The sequence below is a fragment of the Brassica oleracea genome, chromosome C4 (genome assembly GCF_000695525.1).
Source record: "Brassica oleracea var. oleracea cultivar TO1000 chromosome C4, BOL, whole genome shotgun sequence".
Taxonomy (NCBI): Eukaryota; Viridiplantae; Streptophyta; class Magnoliopsida; order Brassicales; family Brassicaceae; genus Brassica; species Brassica oleracea.
The window spans coordinates 18,406,573-18,407,253 of record NC_027751.1 but is presented as its reverse complement, the minus strand read 5'-3'; positions in this window follow the sequence as shown (position 1 = coordinate 18,407,253).

Below are 681 nucleotides of genomic sequence, written 5' to 3'. Positions count from 1 at the left end.
GAACAAATCTCGTAAAATTATGCTCGACAACATCTTGCGAAATAACATTTGCAAAAATTAAGCTCGACAACCTTTTACGAAACAACTTTCGTAAAATTAAAATCGATAACATTTTGCAGAATAAATTTCGTAAAATTAAACTCGATATTATTTTTCGAAAAAACTTCCGTAAAACTAAAGTTGGCAACATTTGACAACCTTCGAAAATCTAACAACAATCGTAGAAAAAGAATCTCGGACAAGGAAAGAGATGGAGCGAAATCCGAGAATCAAAATTTCGCCCATCCGCCTCTCTCCACGGTCTCACCATCCTTCCTCTCAAGCCTCGATCAGTCGCTAAAATCTCATCACCTGGCAAGTTTTCCTGATCATCCTTGGCGCCTCTTGATCATCCCTGGCTATTCCTAAACGCTAAAAAAGTTTTCGATGAGATGCTCATTCATTTTCGTAAATCCAATGATACTAAGATTGAAACATGGATCACGAAAACCGCAAATATTGGCAGCAGCCTAAACGCAGCTAGAAAAGCAGAGAAGTCCAGGAAGAATCAATATCCTTGCTATTTGAAATGGGCAGACAGACACGAAAAGAGTAAGAGCAAATGAGCAAGCAAAACGGAGAAGAGGCTAACCCGAATCTTCGAGAGAACTAAGGTATTTCCGACTCGAAATCATGCTTGTA